This window comes from Oenanthe melanoleuca, chromosome 2, assembly GCF_029582105.1.
Source record: "Oenanthe melanoleuca isolate GR-GAL-2019-014 chromosome 2, OMel1.0, whole genome shotgun sequence".
NCBI classification, from domain to species: Eukaryota; Metazoa; Chordata; class Aves; order Passeriformes; family Muscicapidae; genus Oenanthe; species Oenanthe melanoleuca.
In genome coordinates, this window is record NC_079335.1 from 92,918,662 (window position 1) to 92,935,967 (window position 17,306).

The window sequence follows — 17,306 nt, forward strand, 5'->3', positions numbered from 1 at the left end:
ACAGCTCCTTAAGACACAAATTCAAAAACTTATCAGACTTCTTCTAGGCTAAACAGCTCCAGTTTCTTTGCATTTTCTCATACACAGCCATTCCTGTCAAACACAGCTGCTCCTGTTCACTCTAGACTCATTTTGGTTGATGTACAAATTTAGTGAAACATGAGATCCAAGAGAACTACAGAGCTGTTATGAAAGCTTGTGCCATGTGTCCTGCAGAGGACAGAATCTTGTTCTCAGTGAATTGTGGCATATTGTTTTCCACCCAGTTTTTCTAGCATGTTAAGATTTGAGTTTTGTCCTCATTCCCATTTCACAGCTAGTTCATGATCTCTGGCACCATGACCCCTGTATGGGAGGTTGAGATTTTTTTTTTTTTCTTCTGGTTAAAAATCCTTGGGTTTTTAGACTAATAGAGATCCAGAAATGAACTTTAGCATGCAGTGAACATGTATACATTAGTTCTTTCACAAATTTGCAGCAGCACAAATTTATCTGGAAATTTGTGGGATTTCAAGTGGAGTCTTCTCTTTTCGTGGGGAAGGGTGGCTCAGGCAACTCTCTGTCATATTATTAATGAAATATTATTTTGTTAATGATTTTCATATTAGAATAGTAACCCAAATTTCTCTATTTGTTGGAGGGAAACTTGAGACTAACTTATTTTTCAATATGCTTAAAATCTGCTTTCAGAGCTATGTAAAAATGAATTATTGTTGCATATTAGTATGATTGATATGGTAATGTTAGCCCGATTAATCATTTATAATAGTTGTCAATTCCAAATGTTTAGCTATTTCCAACCCCAAATAAAACTCAGACCAACAAGCATAAAAACTCTCAATACGCTCCTAAGGCTCTGCCTTTTCTTCAGTACTGCATCCACTTTTTTCAACCCATTAATCCAATGTGCTAAATGGATCACACAGCTATAGAGTGATGTCAAGCTGTTCAAGCAGGACCTGCCTTTCCCAAACCCATGACAGATGTGCCTGATCTCCTGACTGTTCTGTGTGTCTTTTGGTGGCTCTGGAACCTTCACTGACAGACCTGCAGTTGCCTGGACCTTCCTTCCAGGCCTCCTTGCAGAGGGGTGTCACATTTGCTGAGCTCCCCAGGCAGCCAGGAGTGCTGATAAATGGGGGAAAGTGGCTCTGTGAGCTCTTCTCTCAGCTCCCTCAGTGCCTTGGGTGGATCCCATCCACCCTGCACACTGTGCATGTCTAAGTGCTGCAGCAGCCAGTGAGCATTTGCCTCTGGATTTTGGGCCCTCCTTCTGTTCCCTGTTCCTCTTCTGGCTCAGGAGACTGGATGCCCTGAGGACAGCTGGTCTTGCTGTGAAAGGCTGAGGCAATGAAGGCATTCAGTACTTTCCCTGACTTCTGGTCAAATTTCTCTGTTTGGCAGGGCTGGTCTTCTTCCCCAACAGCTCATCTTTCAGCAAGTGAGGACAACCTTTTAGATTTCCTTCTGGAAGCATGTCCAGCTTTCCTGGACTCCTTTGTCCATCTGGATTGCTTCTGGGATGTTCAGTCAAGAGATTTTTCTAAATGTAGTTTTTATTACAGGGCTTTACTATTTCCTCTGTTTCTGAGTTAATGTAAAATTAAACTGAGTTGCAATTGCACATGCAACCAAGAATACACTGTATACACTGGTCTTCTTGTAAAGCAACTGTCCATCTGCATCACTTTCTGGGGATGCCACTCTTCCTACAAAGCAAAAATACCATGCCCCTGCTCCTAATCTGGACAAATCAGTGAAATGGTAGAGCTGCCTAGGATAACACAGAGGTCTAAAAAAACAGCTGTGCAGAATTGCAAAGGCTCTGAAATTATCAAGCAGTAATGTCCAAAAAGCCAACATTTTGGCATGTGCTTTTTGAAGCTCTGTAGGCTGGCTTTTTGTTTTTTTTTTTTTTTTTTTTTTTTTTTTTTTAATGTATGCATAAACATGATGGATTTTGAGCTGCAAAGATGTTTGAGAGTCTTAATGGGAATTTTGTTTTTCTGTGTTTCCTACAGATCAGTGCATCACACTAGTAATCAAAATATCCCACACCAAACCTTGACTCAGTTTCTAGAGAAACACCAATACTCTATTCCAGATGAAAGGAAACTTCATGTTTGTTTATGGAAAATTTTTACTCTCAACAGAAAAAGGACAACTGGGAGGTTATAAATTTAACACATTTTCTTATGCAAAATTACCAAGCTGCTAGCTTTAGTTAACCATCACAAAACAGCAAAATCTGTACCAAATTCAGAGTGCAGAACATTTGCAATTAGAAGCATTTTTTTTTAATTGAGGCAAGCTAAAAATATGCTTTGTAAAGGGGATTAACAGAAGGAGTCTTAAGCGTGAAGAACAAATTTAGCTTTCCATCAGCGACCTAAAATAGTCTCTCATAATTTAAATAATTTCTCTAAAAAAGGATACAGAAAGACAAAGAAAGACAGAGATCACATTGTTTGACTTTGCTTTCCTTCTGTCTCTAAGGACCCAGACCTAGTTTAGGTTACTAGAGAAATTAATTAGGCAATCTTAACATGCTCCCCAGTGGACAGTAACTCTCCTGTAAAATTTAGCAAATACTTAGTTCAAAGGAAGGAAGGTATCAATGATTTTGGAAGCTGAATCACTTTTAAAAAGTTCCCAGAAGTCTTAACCTCAAAACTGGCCTGATTGCTTATTCCAAAGAGTAAACTTCACCCTTTCACAACTGACAATTTTGAATAATCAAAGTTGAAAATTATTTATTTTTACATATTCTATTTGGAGCCAGAGCTCACTAAAGGTGCATTTCTGCCTTTTAGGAGTGCACAGCCTTTTATACTGAGGTGCATGTCAGAGTTTGTGTACAGTCCCTAAGCACTGCACCTGAGCTGTGTAGGGACAAAAGCTGCATGTCTCTGCAAGGACTGTAGGAAACACATTGGCAGAAAATTATAAAGCCATTTAAGCCCAGGATATGCTGTAAAGCTCATGAAGGAAATACAGCATCAACCTGGTTTCTGGATCAGAGAATTTTCAGCAGCACATCTGAATTTATATGAACCAAATTCCTAACTTCATTGAGGTTCATCTATCATAAACTACCATGCAGAATTACACTACAACTGCAGCAGGCTGGAGGGAGGAGGACCCAGACTTGGGGACAGAAAATATAAGGATGAAGTCTGTTCTTAAAAACTATTCTGTATTGATTACATTGTCAAAGAAGGAAGGACACTGAAAATAATTCTGGGTTTTCAATTAGTTTATCCAAAGTTTTCCCACATGTAGGCTGGCTGGGCCAAAACTCAACTAATAATGTAGCAACTAATTTCAACCTAACAACAATTACTCTACAGTAAGTTTGTTTTGAAAGAAGTTTAAAAAAAAAAAAAAGACTTTTTATGCTAAAATTCTCTTAATATTAAAACCTCTGCATTGAAAAATAATATATTTTTGAAGGGAAAAAATCCAACTAATTTCCAAAGTCTGGGTTTTTTTAAATGTTATGACACATACATGGGAAAAGATTTTGCATTTTATTTGTTGTCAGTGATAAGTAGAATACAGACAAAGCTAGGTTCTTGCAGATTTATAATTTTGCAGCAGAAAATTTAGAAAGGTTCTTCCATGTATACAGATATTGTGAATACTGGAGACAGAATAAGGAGGAGGAGTATTTGGTTAATTTGGTGCATCACCTGTTATGACCATGAAGTGATGCCTGTGCATAACCATCATAACATTAACATATAAACAATGTTGCTGAAACTGCTAATGTGCTTACCAAGTGATCAGCACGTGTTTAGATTTTTATGCTTTCTGCATCACATATTAATCACTGTTATGTTAAGACAATGCTTAGACAGAGCTTTTTATGAAAGCTTATAATTCTGGAGCAGGAACATTTAACATGAAAGAGATATTAATTTAGTTTCTATTATCCTCAGACTGCAACAATCCCTTCTGGTTATGCTTCTATGAATAGCTGTGTGTCTATATCAAAGAAAAGTTTTTTCTTTTCTTTTTTTTTTTTTTTTTCTAGTTTGCATCCTGGAGTTAACATGTAGAAATTGCAGCAATCAATTAATATACTTAAGCTCTTACTGTCTCAAGTCTTGCTCTATTTGTGGGCTCCCATTTTATCACTGCTGGTCTTGTGCCTATAATCACTGCATTACTTTGTGGCCTTGATCTGCTTCTCTGCTCAATCTTTTTTTAACTTAAATAAGAATTATACTGCATATAGTCTTTGAGAGTTTGTGACACACTGGCTATTATCTGTGTGACCTGCTCGTAGCACTTATGTGCTGTTGATGGTATTATTGAAGTCATAATTAGCTGTAAATTTTTGATTCATGACAGATGGTTGACTTTTCAGGTCTTTGTTAACATGAACTGGAGGAACTCTGGGAGGTTTTAGCAGTGTTAGTATCTTGGCTTTGCAGATAGGGAAGCTGAGCATAAATAGCATAATTAACTGTTCCCAGATAATATCCTAAATTAATGATTGAGGCAGAATCCTTACCCTCTAGAATCTTAGTTCAGTTTCAGCCTTCAATGTCAACTATCATATAATGACCAAACACACGTGGTTCATGTCTTCCTAGCCAGATGAACATCTTAGTAAACAATAATATCTAGAGGGGACAGACTACTTATGACTAATTAATTAGTCACTTAGTGACACGAGTCAAAAGCAATTTTTTAAGGAAAAGTAACACAAAAACATGACTAATTATGTAAATGCTATGACTGTGTGGGTATGTGTGGACATTTAAATATATGCAGACAATATATTTATTGAGAAAGGATGTTACTAGTAGGTTATTGCTATGACTTTTGCTATCCAGTAACAATTGCTTGTTTCTGTCATTTGGAGTTGAATTCTTGCAGTGTATTTTCTGGGGAAAAAAAAAATCTGTCAAAAGAGAAATAAATTGGTTTTTCTTCAGGTTTCTGATTCTGATGGGAAAAAAATCAGGTTCTGCCAAACTCTTGGCAATTTTTAAAAGAACATACACTAGGATGCTCCCCCAACAGTAGTACCTCTGTTGTACCTGTACATAATTCAGAGTGAAAATTCAAAGTGAATTGAGATACCATGAGCTGAAATTCTCTAACTAGCATTTTTAAGTGAACTTGGCAGTGTTAGGTGTGAAACACTAAGTGCATAAGTTACCTAAATTTCCTCTTAATTTTGCTAGTGCCTACCTTTTCCTCAGCAAGGTTCCTCCATACTCAGTCACTGTGGCTGTCTTCAGAAGTCTTGTCAGTCTTCCTAATTCCTAGCTCTTGCTTGCTCCCATTCTTGATCTGGAAATAAGGCAGTTCTGTACCTAAAGGATTCCAGCTTTCAGATCAGTTTGGAGAAACACTAAAGAATCTCTTCAAGTTTAGAGTTGGTGCAAAATAAAACTTTTATACAAAAGCAGGGCCAAAGACATGCAATGCATCAAATTTATTGGGGAGGAGGTTGCATCTTCATGTAGCATAGTGAGAGTTTTGAGTCCAGCTTAGCTAAGTAGACTTTTGTTCTACCAAGACTGTGGAAGAAGAGAAGTAGAAAGCTGTTGAGTTAGGCAGGTTTTTGTTTTGGCCAATGGTTTCCTACACAAAAAAGCAATTGGGTTCTGGTTGCTTTGCCACAAAATTATTATGTATTTATTTAATAACTCTTTCATCTTTGCATTTCTGTAGCATTTATTAAGTTGTACAGGTGGGATGTATCTACCAAGGGACAGGAAGACAGGAAGGCCTTAGTCTTCATCTTCTGCTTCTTCTTATAGGACTGAAGTCATTGATGATCCCAGATCTGTTAGAGAATACTCTTTTCTATGCTGGAAACACAAATGGCACAAGTTTTTTAGAAATACAGTGGTTTAAGGCCTCTCACAAACTGAAATGCTATGGCCTGGTCCAAATCCTCTCATACTCTCTGCAAGAAATGTTCCATGCAAGCACTGTGACTGCATTTTAACAATATAATGCATATTGCATTAACAGCTATTTAATAGGCAGTATGGGTTGGGTCTTGCCTTTAAGAGTCACTGGCAAGAGTGAAAATCAGTGGAGGTATGTAAACTCTGATGTTAAAACTGAAGTTTAAACTTATAATTGACAACATTTAGTTGTGTTCTGACTCTTAATTCCATGAGCTGGCTCTGATTCCTTTTAAAGCTATACTTCTGTTTAATTTAGCAGCTGCTTGCTGACCTAAGCCTGAGTATACCTTTGTGTGAGATTGTAGACAGGTATTTCTCAGACTCATATTTTGTGAAAAGTTGTGTTTTCTGAAAAAATACCATAAAACAGTCATAATTTGCTTTTCACTGTTGGCAGCAGTTGATTGTCTGCACTTTGGGAGGTATATATTTTCTCTTTCTAGATACAGTATATTTATTGGAAACTCAGAAAGTTACAGAGGTGTCTCCAGATGGCACAGCTTCTCTGTTGATGATACTAAAGAGGATCCTTGGGTCTTATACAACAATTGATAGCCGGTAGCAAAATTATTAAAACATCACAATATTGTTGAGAATTTTCAGTCTCATTCTTATTAAATACTGCTGTAATTTCAACCTTTCTCTTATTCATTTCTGCTTCAAAAATTTTTACACAAAAGGTTACTGCCTGCCTTCCTCAAGGATGTCCAGCTTAGCTATAATATATTAGTTGAGAAAACAATGCTAGTCCCCATTGATATCATATTTAAAATAGTCAGAAGTAAAGGTTGTTCCTGTATAATAAGGGAAGAGACTTGTAGTCCAATGCTGTAGGAAGAAAAAAAAAAAAAATGTTGGCACATGCAAATTTATTGATGTCTGAGCTTCTTTCAGAAAAATTAGGAAGGTCCTAGGGAAATATAAGGAAATAGCCAAGTCAAAGGTGACCAGATAGTGAGCTGCTAAGGTATACTAACAGAGAAGACATATCAAGAAGTTCACTTCAGAATGCCACACTGAAAATTCTACAAGCCTGGGTTTGCCTAATAGGACAACAGAAGTCTCTTTTTGGCTCACTGTGCACAGAACATATCTATATAGTGCTAAATAGAGCCTATGACAAGAACTTGTGTTCAAGCCATGTAAAGCCTTTTTCAAAAGACAAGAATGAATTGGAGAGCATAACTTTAAAACAATATCTGTGCAGTCAATGCATGGGCTATTTTTTTATGCTATATAAAATGTTTAAACCTTCAAAAAGTTCAGAAAATGTTTAGTGTATTTTCCCAGGTGGATTGACAGGTGCATGGTGAGGCAGACTGCAGATGAAGTGATGTCTGCAATACTGTCCAAGTAAAAGCTTTTTGATTTAGTGAGAGATAATCCTGCTCATGTTAGGCAGGGCTGGACTAGATGATCTTTAAAGATCCCTACTAACCCAAACCATGATATGTTTCTGTGATTTTCTGGTGTAGAACCCAGTTCATTATGAATAGCACTATGTTGTCTAGTGTAGGCATATTCATGCAATTTCTTCCTTGGGGCTTTATTTAAACCGCCCTTTCTCAAGTTTAACTCTCATTAGTTTCATCTCAATTTATGGATTCCAAATGCTCCTCTAGCCTTGGGTAGTGCCAGCTTCAGCTGGAAAAAAAATAAAAAGAAATTAAAGACTTATAGATTTACCCCTTAAGGAATTTAATATTTAATGGCAAGCGGTTTGTTTTGATGTTGACTGGATGCCATGGAGTCAGGATGAAAATAAAACCTTTAAGCACATCAAAGATGAAAGAAAAAATTGATAAAATTATAAGCTTCATTTTTATGCATCTCATAACGTTCAGTATTAGTTAGCTGTTCCCCTGTTAGCTGCTGTGTGTCTGACACAGATATTTTTTTTGTGGATGTCATGTATTGTCCATCCTTTCAGAGAAATGTTTAAGAGAAACATAGTGTCACTGTCTTTGTTCCAGAGTAATCTGCTATGAAGACTCATAACATTATTTGATGTCCATTATACCACAGACCAGAAGATCACCCTAGGAATGGTCAAAGTTTGGTCCTTAAATACAATGATAATAAGTATTAATTCAGCCTCTAAACTCTATGTGAATTTTGAAGAATTTGGTGAGACAGTAAGACCAGGATGCTGTCCTTTACAGAGTGGCTGAAGATTTCTAAGAAGGTACCACTGTCTTCTTCCTTTTATTACATTTAAACCCTTCCAGGACTGCAAAGAAAGGGGATGTAAATTGCATGGAGGAAATAAGTAATTAAGAATTCAGATGTTATGATTGTACTTTCAATGCTCTTTGTTTCTGACAGGCATGTTCCTCGTCAGAGTGCATTCAACATAGGATACCCTGCAAGATCATTTTTATGCAACTATTCAAGGTATTGGGGAAATCACAGTGGTTTTTATGATTTTTTTAAAAAGAAACAGAATTGGAAAAACAGTGTAAAAATTCAAAAATTTTAATCTTAAAAATTTTAATCTGCTTCATTTTCAAGATCTGATATTCATTTCACTCGAAATAATGAACCATACGGGTTACAATTCTACTTTCTGATTTGCAGCTGAAAAAGCACTATATCATTATCACACAGCATGTGTAGGTGACCAGTGATACAAAGAACAAAAGCAATGTAATCAGATAATGCAGTGAAAATTACATCCTTGATACTAGGCCATTTTATAAGTGAAATTTTTACCACAAAAGTGAACAGAGATTTGCTTGACTAGCAAGAAACTATTCAGGGAACATTGAGAGCATTCAGCCAAAGGCCCAATCCTCCAGGACTGATTTAGAAAAGCACTTGTGAATTGAGCAGTCTGTTGAGTGCAGGGAGGATGACCAATGTTGGAAATGAAGTGGGTGTTTTGCTGCATCAGGCACACAGTGCAGAGAATGGAGCCTGCAAGATGCTCTTGAGAAATGGATTGAGCAGTTTGGGATCATGACCTTTGTCTCTACAGTCCTAGTGCTAGGTACTTGAAATTCAATTCCTATCCTGCCTGTCATATTATCATTTGAAAATTGTTCATGTATCACTCTTTTCTGATGTGACAGAACCATAGCTTAATCATGTGAACAACAGTTTGATTTCTCTTTTATAATGGCTGCAGTTTTGCATAATAGAACACTTAAATTGGCTTAGATTGCTGCATTGGTTTAGCTGTTGTTACAATACTATCCTTAATTCACCACAATTTTGAAATTATATCTCCTTGTCCATGTGGAAGTGTGCATTGGTTTCTCATATTTTTCTCAGATAATTTTCTTTAGACACATTCAAAGGCATGAATCTTCTAGTGACTAAATGATAATATCATTAAAATAACCCAGTAAAACAAACGTTGAGGAGATACCTGCAGAGAGAAACTTTTTCTGAAAACTGTTTCTTTTTTTCACAAAATTCTGGTGTGTGAATCATTGCCTAATACATAGATGCACTAATTCTTTGGTCAATAATAGGAGTGCATGTTATGTTTTATCACAGGGAACATGATACAATACCTTTGGCCAGTTTAGCAGTGTAATTTTTCTGCCTCCCCCACCTCTGCTTTATGAGGCTAAGCAAAATAGTATTTTGTATCAGTATTGCTGCAGCATGAGCTCCATTACATTTTTTACTTGTTAATATTTGATGCAACATTTATGGTGAAGTGTCCCTCTTGTGCATGCATAGAGGAAAATTTAATGTATATTGCTCTTGAGGAAAGTTACAGTTAAAATTAATTTTAAGAAATGCATTTGTTTTCTTTTCACAGGAAGGGGTATGACTGTGCTTGATGGCTCAATTAGGCAGAAGTCTTGGATCAAGGTGATTTTTGAAAAGGAAATCTGTATATGTTTTTTTTCTACCCCATTTTACTTATTCAATTTCATGTAATCTATCAGCATCACATTATTTGTTCTTGTTGAACTTTGATATTGGATGCTAGGACCAGAGTCAGTGACAAAAGGGAAGTGCTCCTTGAAGAATGGAAGCATAGCATTTGTCTCTGCTTTTCAAGACAAGGCTTGTAGTGGAGTTGAGTCAATCTAAAAGAGCTGATTAGCAACTTATTAATGAAATGCCTAAAAATGTGTAATAAAACATATTTCTTAGACTTAATGTTTAAATTAGAGGCCACTCTTTTACATTGCCCTAGGATTCATATTATTCCTGCAGATTAGTCTGGACTTTTATCCTGACTGAGGAGAGCTAAGTTGTGCCTGTGTTTTTTTCTGTACTGTAGTTTTTTACCTAAGGATTAAAGGTCGGTATTTAGGCCATGATTTATCATTTACCAGAGAAAATAAGCTTTTCTTGCATGTTCTTATACAATACAAACAAAGGAAACAGCCTGATCTTCTCACTCTCAGTATGATATCCTCCTTTATCACCTCCCCAAACACATTTTTTTCTCTATTTTTATTAATGCACATTTAGAGATATTCAATGAATTAGCAACAGAAGGCAATAAGTATTTGTAAGCATGCATTTTGAGATTATTTTTATCCCAATGAAAACTCCTTAAAAATCTCACCTCGAGCATCTTGTAACTGATTCCTAATTACACTGAATAACATCACGATTGTATCACTTAACTAAAAAAAGAAAATCAAAGAGGACACTTAAGGTCAGCCTTCAGTCCTTATAATCACTTATGTTCTCTGATTATGATGTTTGTTTGCTTTGGAAACATTCTTGATTTCCATGAACGTAAATGGAAAACCTAAGCATTGTTATTTTCAATAACTTTTATTTGCAATTTACACAGACAAACAATAAATACTTTTAATGCTTTGTAGGTATAATGAGATTTCATGCCCCACAGATCCAGCTGCATTCTGTAGGTCCTTTCCCACCACCACTGCCACCTCCTGCTCCATCAGACAACCAGAGGCTTCTCCAAAGCTGGACACACTGCAGTGCCTTTTGGAGAGGCTCAGCCTGGCTCTGCTTAGGTGTTGGCACCTTGCTGGCAGAAGACTGGATTCCTCTCTACCCTGATATGGGGCTTCTGCCCCCATTCTGAGCTTACCTAAAAGCCAGAGCTGCAAGGGATTATGCCCTTCCTCCATGGGGGCCCCACCTGAGGCCATTAAGGTCTCGTGATGTACACTTGTGATGCAGAGTAGCTTTCGCCCATGTGAAAAAAAAAACAGCATTAGAGCATGTGTTAAAACATTAATACCTTGTATGTTTAAAATATTTATAATGTTGGGTATTTCAAATTTTCTTTTCCCCCCAGGCTGCTTTGTAGGTCAAACTTGTACTGAGGAATGTGGTTAATAATGTTTAGGCCAAGTTAAGTACTCTAGAACTACACTACAATTAATATTTTAGCAATTCTGCTAATAACAACTACTGAGATGCTTTATGCAGTACAACACCCCCACCCCCAAAATGTGCAGGCCTATGAAGAAAGAAAAATTGCTAAAATCTGTTTGAGTGTTTCATATGTGCATGGATTATGATGGATTGTTGGAAGGAAGAATTTCCAAGGAGCCCTACAGGTAAGAGAAGGTAGCTGAATGCCTCAGTGTGCAATTGTTTTTCTCAAAGCCACTACACTTGCAGAAATTATTTCTTCAAGGACCCATCTGAGACTCCCATAAATTCTATTATGTTGATAGGACTCATTTATCCTGGCTCTAGTATTCATCTGTGCTATGAAACTACAAAAATGCAAGGTTTTTTCATGGTCAAGGATAAGAAAAGCAGAAGATATTTCATTTGATAGTAGTAACTGCACTGCTTCCATTTTTTGAAACTGGTTGTATATTTAATATGTGGACTCCTCCAGAAGTTAATTGTTGTTCAGGAATTTGTTCAAAACCCATATAAAATATGTTCATATCTGCAATTATTAATCACAATAAGAATCAGCTGTTCATTGAGAAGGATTCTTCTCAACCCCATAAGACTACTCAAGCAATTTTGTGGGTGAGTATGATCTCAGCAAAACTAACAACTTGCTAAATTTTATAGTCCATTTAACTTCTCTGATTAATTATTAAATGTGAGATTGTTTTTTGGGTTTTTTTGGGTTTTTTTTTTGTGTATTGGAGGCGAATGATTTTGGCCAGGTTGAGAATTTGCAATAAGGTATAATCTATCATGCAGAATTTTAATAATATGAATTTAGGTGTACTTGAGTTTAATAAAAATAATTCCAACTTGGTATTTAATATATCAAGTATTCACTTTTGGAAAAAAAAAATCCATTCTTTTAAATTGCCAGACCACTTTGAAATAAAAGCCATTATTCTGAAATGATAGGCTAAGAAGGGAAGGGTTTTGAAATGACCTAGAATAGACAGCAAAGAAATACTGAAGACATAATAAAATCAAATATTGAAATATTTGAGTTTTTTATCCAAGGATATTTGCAGTGTTTGATGTAATTTCTTACAAAATCTGACTTTTTCTAAAGCTCCCTCTTCAAGTTTTTGACCTTGTAAAGGAGTCAGTTCTAGCACCTCTTCCTCATACTGCTTTCAAAAAATTCAGGGCCTGGCCCTCAAATAAGATAAAAGTTCAGAATCAGATTTCCCATAGTAGTTGCCTGTTTATCAATGGTAAAATTGTGTTCAAGCAAGGATAGATGTTACTCAGACATGAAATTATATAACTAAATTGTCTAAGCAGAAATATGATAACTTTTGCCACTGTTTACTTTCTTGAGAATCAATTTTGCACAGTTACTTGTTTATGTTGACTTGGGGAATTTGACAACTAGGCAGATAGTTCTCAAACTTTCTGCATTTCTTCTGAGATCCTTTAAAATCCTATTATCTTTGTATCCCTACAGTTTTATGACACGAAGATTTTATGTTGGACTGTAGAAAAGACATTTCATAACAATAAGCACATTTTTCAGGTCAAATAAGTCCACTTAGTTTTTCTGTTGTTTTTAAATAAACCCAAGGACTATACAGGCCTGAGCTTGTACAAAGAATAGTCCTGTCAGAAGTGTGGAAGCAGACTGAAAAAACAAGGTTGTCTTCTATTTACCTCTGAATCATATTGGGTCACTTTAAAACACTGATTTGCTATTTTGCATTTGCAAATGTGTGCAAGCTATCACAGTGGCCTCCACTCTGTTTTGATCATACACCCATCCCTATGAGTAGATCCACAAGATGTATATTTTTTTTTTTTTTTAGAATCACAGAATTGTTAGGGTTCGAAGAGACCTCTGGAGGTTTTCTAGTCCAGCCCCCCTACCAAGGCAGGGTCACCTGGAGCAGGTTACACAGGAATGTGTCCAGGTGGGTTTTAAATGTCTCTGAGAGGGAGACTCCACAACCTCCCTGGGCAGCCTGTGCCAGTGCTCTGCCAGCCTCAATGTAAAGGAATTCTTCCTCATGTTGAGGTGAGACTTCTTGGCTTTAAGTTTATGGCCATTACTCCTTGTCCTGTCTCTGGGCACCACTGAAATGAATCTGGCACCATCCTCTTGGCAACCACCTTTGAGATATTTATATGCATTAATGAGATCCTCTCTCAGTCTTCTCTTCTCTAGACTAAACAGGGTCACAGCCTTCAGATGTATCAACCACACCCACCAGTCTCCTATCATCAGCAAATTCCTGAAGATACACTCTATCCCTTTTTCCAGCTCATTGATAAAATTGTTGAGTAAGACTGGATCCAGTATTGATCCCTGGGGAGCACCACTGACTACTGGCCTTCAACTGGAGTCTGCTCCACTGATCACAACCCTCTGAACCCTGCCACCACTTGATCCCCCTCACTGTCCATTCATCTAACCCACATCTCTTGAGCTCATCTCTTGAGCTCATCCTCTACAAGGATATTATAGGAGAAGAAGCCTTGCTGAAATTGAGCTATACAACATCCACCATTCTCCACTCATCAACCCATCCTCCCATGTCTTCACAGAAGGCTATCACTTTGGTCAAGCATGACTTTCTCTTGGTGAATCCATGCTGACTACTCCTGATGGTCTGCTTTTCTTCTATGTGCTTGTTGATGACCCCCAGAATGACCTGTTCCATCACCTTTCCAGGGATGGAGGTGAGGCTGACTTGATGCTAGTTTCCCAGGTCTCCCTTGTTCTTTTTGCAGATAAGAGTGACACTGGCCTTCCTTCAATCATCAGACACTTCTCCCATTCTCCATTTTTCAAAGATTTTCCAAAGATGATGGAGACTGGCAGATTCACATTTGCCAGTTGCCTCAGCACCCATGGGTGCAGCCCATCAGGGCCCATGGATTCATGAGTGTTTGAACTGCCTAGCCAATTCCTAACACAACCCTCTGACCAACTGGAAGTCTTCTTTTCTCTGGCCTTCTCTTCTGCCCAAGGTCTGTGGCTCCTGAGGGCCAACCTCAGCAGTAAAGGCTGAGACAAAGAAGGCATTCATTGATTCTGTCTTCTCAATGTCTTCCACTACCAGGCCAACCACGTGATTCAGCAGTGGCCCACATTTTTCCTATTCTTCCTTTTGCTGCTGAACTACTTGGAGAAGACCTTCTTGTTGTCTTTGATGTCCTTTGCCAGACTCAATTCCAAGTGAGCCTTGGCCTTTCTCATCACATCCCTGCATTGCCTGATGATGTTCCTTTAGTCCTCCCATGTGGCCTGTTCTTTTTCCCAATCCCTTTCTTGCATTTGAGATTTACTAGGAGCTCACTCCATCCTTGAAGGCTTCCTACCCTCTCAAAACCTCATGAATCCTATCCCCCAGTAGGCAGCATGTTACTTGTGCCTACTGTCCACCAGGCTAGCAGATGGGTCTCTCAGTGACCTGTGACAGAGAGACACCCATTATCATCATTCAGTTTCTTTTTGCAGTAGCCACCATGCACTGCTAGTGCAGGTTCTCCTTGTTGGAAAACCTTGTTCATAGAGATCTAAAGCTCTTAAAGCATTGTATCTGGTTTTGGCCTGGATGTTGGAGGGTGAGGGTTGGATTGGACCCCAGCTTGTTGGGTCATCAGGGTCCAAGGTGCCTCATGATCAGGGTATCAGTTGCAGGTATATGGTTCTGAAGCACATATCCATCTCTGTTTCAGCCCCACTCATAGTGCACAGCCTATTAACTCTCTCCTGCAATTTGGCTTTGTGCTGCAGCAGGTCTCAGTAGATATGATGGTTCTGGCTCCAAGTTGAGTGCTCACCATTATGGCAGAGACCTCGAGCTCTAAGCACTTCCCTGAGGTGTGGACCTACCTGCAGATTACAGCCCTGCCTGGGCAAATTGCCACATCATTGCTTCTGTCATATTCTGTTTGCCCATCCTGTTCACTGGGGTGTTAAAGGTTTATGACTTTTTTTTTACTTCCAGCTTTTCCAGTCTCACTAATAACTCTCTATAACAGCTTTTCCTTGCTAATGTTGTGGTAGGGAAGCAGTACAGACCAAGTTTTAAATCATCTTGATGTGGCATTTGACTTTGTTAAATGTCTTTACTGCTCAATGGAAAATAAAAATATTCGCTTAGGGAATTATTGTGGAATTGCTGCGGCATTTTAAATTCAGAACTTCACCAATTTCCCAGTAGTCTCCCCTTATGAAAAGCACCATGTTCTTCCAGAGGGAGCTCCCAGCTCTCTTACGTTTCTGAGAAAATGCCAACTGAACTTGATGAAATGCAGTCATTTGCTCCTGAAACTTTCCATATTTTTGTAAATGCTCCACTATAATCTATAATACTAAAGTGAATGTTAGAAGCAACACTTTAGTCTCTGGATGTAGCTGACATACCAAGTCACACATTGTTCCTTTTAAATTCTGGTATGCTCTCAGTCCAGATTTTTGCTGAATTTCTTTAACTAGTTACTAGAGTAAGAACACAATATCATAAAGTGTTTTTATAGCAAAATAAGCAGTTTATCTCACCTCTTCTAGTTTAAAAAACTAAAATAAAATTCTTCTGAACACAAGAACAGCTAGAAGATTGAAAAGATTACCTCCCAATGTCTAGAATGAATAGAAAATACATTATTTTATACAAATTTCTTTACATATTGTGTGTGGAGGATTATTGTTACTATAGCAACAAAATGTGCTTTGATGACTTAAATACTGTGTGCTATAAATCCTCATTAGGAATTCTCTTATTACAAGATTATTTCCTGCACTTCACTGAGCTAAGATAGAAAGAGATGCTTCCATGAGAATTGGAACATGCTGACCTAAGACAAATACTGTCTCACTCTCCTGCTATCATCTCTCAATGCTTCATTAATGCAAGAGATAATTGATCAAAGTTATTGAAGTATTTGAAAGAGTTGGAAAAAATCAGCTGTAACCCTTTTTTTACAGATATAGATAGAACTTATTTTTTAATAATATTGTCCTCCATTATAATTTCTTATTGGGTTTCTGAATTTGGATAGAATTGGTTTATTTTACAGCACCAAATTAAAGTGTGAATGATTTAAATATGCAATTGGATGTTGTTCTAATAGTGTACTTGTAATTATACTATGAGGCAGTTCATATTCATGTGGAAATCAGTGAGTTTGTTGTCTTGTTCTGTATAATATTGTTCTTTAATTTTTCTTTCTGGATACGTGTCAGATCTTGAAAATCAGGTCAAGGTCTCTTTTAAGGTACAAAAAATTTTTTTCAACAATTTTTTTTTTTTTTTTTCTGCTCTAATGGTTATTTTGGTCAGCTTTCAGGGCATAAACAGCCCTGACCTAATGGATGTGAAAACAGCATGGATCAATATTTCTGATATGGCCAAGGTTCCTTGCAGGAATCTGAACTCTGCAGAATCTCTAAAAAGGTAACAACATTCCTGCCTGTGCAAATCTATGCATATTATTTTGTATGCTAAAATCTGTAACTCACTGACAATGTAATGATGTGAGGTTCCAAATCTTACTGGTATGAGAATGTCAGTTTTTACAGCTGCTGATTTCTTAATGTTTTAATTAACTTCAAAACAGTATATGTGCTGATTTTGTAATCTGTCCCATAAAAAATAATATAATGTTTTTGAGTGTGTATTTGTCAGAATTAACAAACAAAAGAAACCATTTACTATTATATTTTTTATGTAATTTAAATGCTTCAGGAGATTAAATGATCCTTGCATTATCTGAGAGAGTACTCTGCAACAAAATAATTCTGTTCAGGTAAGATGTACCTAAAAGCTTCTTCATGGCTTGAAAGTTGCCTTGCCTGCCATGTGGTGATGTGGTAAGGCCACCATGTGTCTGACAGACCTGCCAAAAAACCCAAAGCTTTGGAAGCTGGAGTATGCTGAACTGAGTGGAAATTTCATATTTTAGAGACTGGATCCTTCAGTGCTGAAAAATTTAAATGTTGCTTAAAGACTAAAATCTATCATGAATGTGAACTGAATGTGCATTTTTTTGAGGGCAATGGAAGTTCTT